Source organism: Pangasianodon hypophthalmus, chromosome 4 (genome assembly GCF_027358585.1).
Source record: "Pangasianodon hypophthalmus isolate fPanHyp1 chromosome 4, fPanHyp1.pri, whole genome shotgun sequence".
Lineage (NCBI taxonomy): Eukaryota > Metazoa > Chordata > Actinopteri > Siluriformes > Pangasiidae > Pangasianodon > Pangasianodon hypophthalmus.
The window spans coordinates 3,282,633-3,291,561 of record NC_069713.1 but is presented as its reverse complement, the minus strand read 5'-3'; the positions used below and the strand labels follow the sequence as shown (position 1 = coordinate 3,291,561).

Here is an 8,929-nt window from a genome sequence, read left to right as displayed (position 1 = left end):
TGTTGATTATTTGCCTGTTTATTTTTTTATTTATTCATTGGTAAGAGAGGTCACAATCAGATAAATGCACTGTTTCCTGCATCTTTAGTCTTCCGAGTTATCTCTGAGCAGAGCCTAAATTAACTCTGATTAACTTTATTTATCATGTAGAGAAAAGTTTTTGCTTAATTGGAGTTATAAAACTGGTCATAACTTTATAAAGAAAGCATGATAACGTGATTATGTGAGCATTAGTGTCACTAAGATGTGCTTCTCTTGGGCTAGAAGATTTAATCTAATCTAATTTACTGAGAATTTCCTGTGTGAGCCTTATTGAATTGAGGTTTGTCAGTGGAGCATCAGCGTCATGTTAATGTCGAACATGTTTACTGTCCTGGCGGCAGCTGGCCTAATGACGAAGCAGTGTGTCGTTGTAATGTGCTGTGAGTTGAAGCAGAATGCAAGTGAAGAAATCAGGGTGCTGTTTTACGTATGGGGTCAAAACACAGGTAGACAACATTAAATTAGAGAAATCCATAATCACAAAACTCAAAGCATGGAAAAGGGTCAGTACCAGAGAACACAGAGCACGGAAATAGAGAACAGGTCTGGACTTAGAGACAAGATGGTAAGACTTCGCGAAGACAAAGGACACAATCAAGGAGAGAACAGGAAACAGGTGAGTACAATCAGGATCAACACAAATCACAAGAGGGGCGGAGACAAGACACAAAAATCAAAACAAATCACAGATGACAATGTAAGCAAAAAGATACATGGAATGAGAAAAAAACAAAGCGTGAAATGAGATTCATGTATAATCCATATAGAAAACTGCAGTAACTTATGGACAGTGATGTGTATAAATGCTCTTGTGAAGGATTTATGATTAAATTTGTATCTGGTTTGATAAATGAGGCACAATGACAGAAAAGTGGAAGAGACTGATTGACTGATTGAGTGAGGAAGAAACAGAGTATAAAAAAACCTTGTTATATTTGCATCGCGTGTGAAGCAGCACTTTGTGGGAAGACGGAGGAACTCTGATGATCTGATGATTATCGTAACACATCTCTGGGCCGTGCTGAGGGTTGCAACTCCAGTTAACTATTTACTTGATGTTTCTTGATAATTAATTTTTCATACACTAATAAAGCATGGATTTTAAAAAATGCAATTGAAAGCTAAAAAATGCTGCTTGTATAAGTATTCAACCCCTTCAGTCTGGTACTTGGTAGAACCACCTTTTGCTGCAGAAACAGCTTTAAGTGTGTTAGGGGAATTTCCTACCAGCTCTGCACACTGTTTGGGATTTTCACTCATTCTTCCTGGCAGATTTGCTCCAGGCTCTTCAGGTTGGCTTGTTTATTGACTGCAATTTTCAAACCACATCACAGATTGTCAGTGGACTTTGAGTTGATCACTGTAGAACATTCACCTTTATGCTTTTATCCACTCTTGTGCTGCTTTGGCCTTGTGTGTAGTACCACTGTCCTGCTGAAAGATATATGATTATATGACAAATATGATAAAGGTGTATTATGCTCCATCCATTCTCCCGTCAGTCATCACAGAAAGCCCAGATTCTGAGGATGAATATCATCCCCAGAGCATAATGCTGCCACCACCATGTTTCACTGTAGGGATTGTGTTAATTGAGGTATTCCCTGCATTAGATTTGCACCAAACACAGCCTTTTAAAACTTGCCTAAATATAATATCTCAATCTTGCTCTCATCACAACAACAAAAAAAACATATCTTCACTGGGTCACTCTCATGCTTTCATATGACGCCATCCTCCCTTAAAGTCCTTAACTATGAATTATCTCTTGAAATGGTTGTCTATGGCACTTTCACTCCACTCTCAGCCACTGTCTTCTGTAACTCCTTCAGACTGAGAGGTCACCAGTCTCGCCAGGCTTGGGTGGTGTGATGCAGCTTCTACTTCCACACTGTTCATCCAACTTAATAATTTTACACTCTACTCCTAATTTATGAAATTCTATTACTTTAACTGTCTAAGAATGCACCTTAGTCTTCATTTTCACTCCTATCCTTCAGACCGACAGTCTCTTCAACGCCAGTTCACCTCAAGTGTTTTCTGTCCAGAAAATAGGAGCTGTTTTAATATTTTACAGATTTGATTTTCTCTGAAATACCTACTGACCAATAATTAATTTTGAGTTTGAAATTTCACTGTAGGAGAACATGAGTTTGCAATAAAAATACTGACAGGAGGAAAATGTATTACCTAGTATTTGTTCTTCTGACCAATTCTGAAAAACTATTAAATAAAAGTTATGGAAAACTTCACCATATCAATGTTATTTAAAAATCCATATATGTTGTTTATCTGCCATAAAAGTCTCTATAAATGAGCTGTTACTATAGCAACGATAAGGCATTAGAACGAGTGCATTAATATAAACCTGTGATTTGCAGCTGCTCTATTTTCAGAGCTGCTGTTATAGAAAACTCATCAACATCTGATTTGAGAATTCAACAGTGCTGTGGTATAAACACAAATAAATGTTATTATATATACATTATCTTAAATTATATTAATCTGAAAGACTATATACCCTGTGTTCTGTTTAGAGCCTGTAAATGTTATTATTTACAACATATTTGAAAGCTAGTAAGCTACTGATTGGGTAAAAATGGTTTATTTTAAAAAGTGAAAATAAGAACTGGCAAGTCATACCTCCAAAGATTTAAAATCTGACACTTGGGATACTCCTAACCTGCAACCTCATAACTGAAAACTTTGCATTTCAATAGTTAAATTCTGCCAAATGAGGCCATGAATCACATTTTAAAGCGTTTGTTTCTCTCTGACAACATCTGATAACTGTGTGATAACAGGTTTCCTGTGAAAGCAGGTTTTTTTTTTTTACTCTTAGGGTTAAAAACCAAACGGTTTCCTGTAGAGGATTTTAAAAAAAACTCAATTTCTTTACTATGTGCACTCTCTAAAACAGGCTGGCCATTTTTTTGCCTCATAAAACCAACGGCTTCATCACCAGCAGCAGCAGCAGCAGTCATGTTCTCCTTTTCATTTTCTCTCCTTCTGTTTCTGCTCGCTCTTCAGTCCCAAACAAAAGGCAACAGCAAGTTAAACATAAACTTTTGGCATTTTTTTTAATACCATGAATCTTAAGCCGTATTTCTGAATGTTTGTCTTCTTTTTAACACAGGTGAACTGACTCACTTCTGTTTAAACAAGGATACACGTGGACACGTACAAGGATACCCAAAAGTGCAAGGTAGAAAATCTCCACGCACATTTTTCTGGTTTGTGTCTAATGCAAAGTGCTGTGATGTTCATATTGCCAAAGTTATTTATTAACACTGTAGTAGCTAGACAGTTAAGCCAATGTGAATATTAACCTATTGTACTTTTCTTCAAATATACCTAGACATGACGGATCAGTAAGGTGGCAGATGTGAGGACAGGGCATGCGTTTGCTGAGATCTCGACTGAAACTCAAGAGGAAGCGTATGACTAAATGTCTTTTGCTCTTTTAGTAAGACGTTTTCAGCAGACATCCTCCTTTTATTTCCATCATACATCATTGCTGTGTAACTACAGAGAAGTCACAAATTTAAATATAACAAACACCTGGCACCTAATCTAATCTTATTAACAGATTTAGTTGTTTTAGTTTTTTTTCTATTACACCACAGTGGATTTGATAGGGTCTGTGGCACCATGTTTTTTCAAACACTAATATTCTGTATTCCTGTCACTGATGTTTATTATTAAGGCTCCAAACACAGAAGGTGCTGGAACCATATTGTAATTGTCATGATCTTCTTCTTCTTCTGCCATAAAAGGAATTGTGCAGTCCAAGTCGTAGAGACATGAAGCTTAGTCAACAGGTAGAGCTCCCTCCCGCTACTCAGCCAATACAGGGTTTTACGTTTTGGTTCATATCTCATGAACCGTGAGTCCTACAAACAACATTCTTCTTTACCCTGATTCCTTGGGTTCCCCCAAACAACAAATCCTCAAGAACCATTTCCTCAAGCTCCACCCACTTAGGTTTTTAGCTAATTTGCATAATATGCAAAATCTACTTTTGCAAACATCAAAAACATAGCCAGATTCAGATTGCAGTAATCCTCACGATACTTGATAAGTATCTTCATCTCTCTTCTTTTTATTGTTCTGTGTACCTGGGCAAGAACTGGCCACGGGGGAGTTATTTGCGAGGAGTGCTTGGACCCCGCAGATTGCCAATTTCAGCTGTATTCACTTATTATTATTATTATTATTATTATTATTATTTTAATATTATGCTTGTTTTTGGCTGTACTATATTTGTAAATTTTCAGCCCCACAAAAAAATAGGCCTTTGTTCTAACATTACCATCTGCACTAGTAACATTACTAGGTAAGTAATATAAGTAAAATAAGTAACATTACTTATATTTATATATAAGTATTATATATATATTAGTATTATTGTAGCCATAGAATGAACCTGATATGAACAGTAAGAGGATCATTGCTGTAAGTTATGTTTTTTTTTAGCTACCAGTTCACCAGCTCCACAGGAATACAGAGAGGAACAACAACACACAGTGACATCGCAAGTAACTTCTCGTAAGTCTAGTAAAAAATAACAACACATGTTCATTTTACAGATTTAAATCCATTTAGAGAAATTGTGAGTTTGGATTGGATTGGAACATTTTGTGGTACCAATTAGTACTATGGATTTTCTTTGTACTCACATGCATATGTTGATGAAGTCCAATCAGCCATGAATTACTAAGTGTGTTCATGGCACAGACAATTTACATTTAGCCACGCCCACAAAACTCAGTAAAGAGAATAATGAAAATAACAAAATGGCAGCTAAACAGGTAAAGAGCACCTCCTAAGCACGGCATGTGCTAAATTTCCAGTGATGCAGTTCAGCCACTGGAGTAGGTCAGCTATCACAGACACACATTAAATCTTCCTCCTTTTATAGAGTGCCATTACTTTTGTCTAATAAATGCCTAGTCTTATTGGTCTTTAATTTATGGATATGTTTTGGAATCACTTCCTTCCAAGTCATTAATATGAAACAAGTGACAATCTGTATTTATACTCACATTAATGGGTCTCCTGATACGTACATGTACAGACATTCAGGAGTGAAAAGTAAAATACGAACATTTTTCACAGCTAATTGGATTTCCATGAATACCACGTTTCATGTGTAAATGCTCCTGTGAATGATGGATGAATAAACTTGTTCTTTATCTAGTTTTTTTGTTCCTCTTTGAAGTAAAACTTGTTTTAAAAGCATGTTTAAAATGCTTGATATAAAATCTTATGGAATGCCTTTGCCTGGTTATTTAGTGTATAATTTTATTTCTTTACTGTTTGTATGTAATGATTTACAGTAAATGTGGAATAGTGAATGTTAACTGATCGGGGCTAAGGCAATCTGTCGTTTGGGGAAAAAAAAGTTGATAAAGGTGTGGATAAGCACTTTTTTTGGGTAACAGTATTATACTGTATGTAGGCTGATTTATAAATTACAATCTGTTTACCCAAGGTAGTTATATCTCAACACAGACTGAAATGTTGCTAGGCCATGTCTGGACAAAATTTTGCCTTATAGGACCTGATTTTCTTGACTAACTAAATTTTTTTGTCTCTGAGTTTGTCAAGTCTGAGTGTGTCCTTTTTTCAATTAAATATGTTAATTAAATGCTTTGTAGATGCAACAGAGAGAGGAAAGATTCGGACAGAGAAGAGTCACGGAAACTAGTAAAAAAAATCTACTTATTGATCCCCAAATTTAGGGAAATGTGTGTGTATGTGTGTTTTGAAATAACTTCTGTGATATGATGCCTGTCACTGCTCTAAAGACCAAATGTTAAAAAGTATTTTTTTTTTTTGTAAAAATTGTTAATTAAAAAATGTTAATTTGGTAAATGTTGCTTTTAAATTGTACGAATGCTCCTGTGACAGCAATTACACCACAGAAACAGCGATCACAAATAGGCTTTAACAAACAGTTCTTTTAGTAACAATTGAATCATTTGAATATATTTTCTTTTAGTTAAATATTTCTTTTTTAAAAAAGCTCACACATTGTGATAATGTGTTAATTATCTGATGTTTCATGTATTTTATTGTTGAATAAAGTCTCATTTTATTTATATAGTCATCAAGCAGTGTCAGTCTTATATTTTAATCACAGATTAAAATCTGCTTATTATGGGTGTGTTTTATTGATAACACACAGGTGCAAAGCCACCAGAGGAATGCTGTGTCGAGTCCAGTTATTATGTAACTTTGGATGGTTTAAAAGCGTATAAAGAAACGAAAGCTAAATGCCGAAACCGTGGAGGCAGGTAAGATTTCTCCTATTTCTTTATTAATTTTACTTATTTATTTTAAAGTGACTAGAAATACTTTTTATACTCTTTATTAATTGCTTTATGTTCACAGTTATCTTTCTAGATTTAGTTACAGTTCCTTTGTTGTTTTCTCTGTGATTATCTAGCATCATTTTTCAGTCTTTTAGTAAAGTTATGTGTAAATGTTTTTGTGGACAAACAGAACTAAAAAATCCTGATTTACAAACGTTTTGCTGATTTTATTCATACTCGCATGTGTACGTTGAGAAAAAAAACTCAGCCATAAATTATCAAGCACTCACTGCTGATTTACATTTAGCCACGCCCACAAAACCCCATAAAAGGCAAAGAGAGCTGAAAATAACAAAATGATGACTACACAATGACAGAGCAGCAGTGTGCCTGCAACAGCAGATACACAGTTCCAATATTTTTGTCCTAAATACAGTTTCTCTTATTTGTTTCAATTTATGGATTTTTTTTCTGCTGCCACAAACATGAAAGCATACAATTGCATAGAATATCTCTGTATGCTGTAGCATTATGATTTCCCTTCACTGGAACTAAAAGGCCCAGACCTGAACATCCAGGAATGTTCAACAAATATGAATGTGATGGTCAGATGTACACAAACTTTTGGCCATATAGTGTAAGTGATTACAACTTGACAGCGTAATCCTTATATAAATTTGCAGTACTTCATTGCCAGCTATTTGACTTAAAGCCAATCAATCAATGTTCACATTAATGAGTTTCTTTAGGAGTGAAATGTAGGAAACAAACACTCTTCCCTAATAACTGGATTTTCATGAACACCACATTTTTAATGTAAACACTCCTGCAAAGAAACTATGAATAAAGTAATTCGTGTCCAGTTTGACGTCCAGTTTGATGCCCACTGACTACGGTTGATGAGACTCCAGACTCCAGACTTGGTTTAAAATGGTTAATCACTGAAGCAAATCTTTTCTTTTCTGCAGGGTCGACACTGAAGCTGGTTTTGTTGCATGTGAAGATCGTCATGCTGCATGGATGCGGTGGATAATGGAAAGGAATACGTGGTGTGAGAATGGAGGTAGAGGTTCACACTCAGCCGAGTTCATACTTCGAGCACTGTGATTGTCTTTGCTTGGTCAATATTAGAACTAAAAGATATCAGGAAGCCAGGGTCTGTAGTGAGACGAAGCCTGGATGCTCTGGAGGTTCTGATAGAGAGGAGGATGAGGGAGAAACTAACTGGATTCATTCTTGTTTGAAAAATACTGCAGTAGAACCGATCAATGCAGTACATGAAAAAAAATTGACTATATTTCATCAATTCTATTTTTTTAAATGAACCAGCACAGCTTCTGTAGCAGATCCTCTGATTCAATTTATCCAATCACATGCCTTTATGTAAATTATTTAGCTGATGGCATTGAAAAACAGAATGTTTTAAGATGAATGAAGAGAGATGTATGCACCTATTCTCTGTTTAAGGTCGAAACAGATGTGTCTCAGTGTGGCTGCAGATTTTTCATTCCAGCCGTCGTAGTTGTTTGAAGAGCAAAATGGATTGATTAAACAAGAGGATTCAGGAGTGGCTCTTGCTTGGCTAGAATAAAAACCAGTATAGCTCTGTATGGAATAAGATACAGCAAGAACCTTGCTGTAAACCATGGAAACCTGTGTATAATGTGCTTTTTCTTCCTTATTATGATTATGATGAAATTTTCAGTGCTGGCCTATATGGAGGTAAGTCACAAAAATAAATGTAACAAACAAATTAGATCTATCTTTCAATCATGGGCATTTCAGGACTATTACTACATTTTTTGCATTTTCAGTTTTTAGAATACAAATACATGTGAAATTGTACATTAATTAAATTAATGTGTCATTGCCACAGTCATTGGAACAAGATCCTATATCTGACCATCTAATGGACCATTAGTCCTTAAAATTCATTCATTCATTCGTTCATTCATTCATTTTTCCTTCATTCATTCATTCATTCATTCATTTTTCCTTCATTCATTCATTCATTCATTCATTTTTATTCTTTCGTCCGCTACCCACAGCTCATGACCATAGTTAAGGATAGGGATATTGACTGGTACAATCTATCTGTTTTATAATTTTATTTAAAATACACTGAACTTTGTCCAAGTATGTTGTGAATATACTAAAAAATGTAATAACTTAGTCCTTAAAATTCATTCATTCATTCGTTCATTCATTCATTTTTCCTTCATTCATTCATTCATTCATTTTTATTATACTAAAATATACTAAAAAATGTAATAACTTAATTTAAAATATGCTAAAATTATATTAATCTTTAATGCTGGCAAGTACACTTTGATCTCACTTAAATAAAATTTAATATAGTATACTTTTTAAAGATACATTTCTGTGAAATACACTTTTACTTAAAATCTCATTTCATTTCATAAAATACACTTGCTTTTAAACACCTTTTTTTTGAAAGGTGTGCTTGAAGCACAAACTTAGAAAATTCAAATTTTTGTAAATAGAGATAAAAATGCTTACAATTGCAATTATTTTTATTTAGATTCGACATTTTGACAAATATGTTTTTT

At 34.6% G+C, this 8,929-nt stretch overlaps 1 long non-coding RNA gene across 1 annotated transcript; it reads left to right on the top strand.

The window, feature by feature from the left end:
• Positions 1-3,176: 3,176 nt before the first annotated feature.
• On the top strand, positions 3,177-7,417 carry LOC113524008 (uncharacterized). The gene is made up of 4 exons (XR_003402482.3): positions 3,177-3,247; positions 3,401-4,590; positions 6,233-6,341; positions 7,328-7,417. It is a non-coding gene; the product is annotated as an uncharacterized LOC113524008 (long non-coding RNA).
• Positions 7,418-8,929: the final 1,512 nt, after the last annotated feature.